The sequence below is a fragment of the Lupinus angustifolius genome, chromosome LG05 (assembly GCF_001865875.1).
Source record: "Lupinus angustifolius cultivar Tanjil chromosome LG05, LupAngTanjil_v1.0, whole genome shotgun sequence".
Taxonomy (NCBI): domain Eukaryota; kingdom Viridiplantae; phylum Streptophyta; class Magnoliopsida; order Fabales; family Fabaceae; genus Lupinus; species Lupinus angustifolius.
In genome coordinates, this window is record NC_032013.1 from 15,447,984 (window position 1) to 15,449,080 (window position 1,097).

The following is a 1,097-nucleotide window of genomic DNA, read 5'->3' on the forward strand; positions in this document are numbered from 1 at the left end:
TGAGGATGAGGATAGGAAGAGGATGAGGATGAGGATGAGGACGAGGATGAGGATAGAACAAGGACGAGAATGAGGATGAGGATGATCTAGAGGATGAGGATGAGGATAGGATGAGGATGAGCATGAGGATGAGGATAGGATATGGATGAGGACGAGGATAAGGATGAGGATAGGATAGGATGAGGATGAGGATAGGATTAGGATGTCGATGAGGATGGGGATTAGGATGAGGATGAGGAAGAAGATAGGATGAGGAGGAGGATGTGGATGAGGAGCAGGAAGAGGATAGGATGAGGACCAGAATGAGGATGAGGATGAGGATAGGATGAGGACGAGAATGAGGATAGGAGGTGAAGGACTATGAGGATGAGGATAGGATTAGGAGGATGATGAGGATAGGATGAGAATGAGGATGAGGACGAGGATTGGATGACGATGAGGATGAGGATGAGGATAGGATGAGGACGAGAATGAGGATCAGGATAGGATGAGGATGAAGATGAGGATGAGGATGAGTAGAGGATGAGGACGTGAATGAGGATGAGGATGAGGATGAGGATGAGGATGAGGATGAGGATGAGGATAGGATGTAGACGAGAATATCGATGGGGATAGGATGAGGATGAGGATGAGGATAGGATGAAGATGAGGATGAGGATTAGGACAGGATTAGGATAGGATGACGATGAGGATGAGGATATGATGGGGATGAGGATAGGATGAGGATGAGGTTGAGGAAGAGGATAGGATGAGGATGAAGATGAGGATAGGATGAGGATGAGGATGAGGACGACAATGAGGATGAGGATAGGATGTGGTTGAGGATGAGGATGAGGATAAGATAGGATGAGGATGAGGATTAGAATGTGGAAGAGGATGAGGATGAGGACGAGGATGAGGATGAGGAAGAGGATGAGAATAAGATGAGGACGAGAATGAAGATGTGCATGATCAAGAGGATGAGGACGAGGATGAGGATAGGATGAGGGCGAGGATGAGGATGAGGAAAAGGAAGAGGATAGGGTGAGGACGATAATCAGAATGAGGATGAGGATTAGAATAGGATGAGGACGAGAATGAGGATGAGAATGAGGATA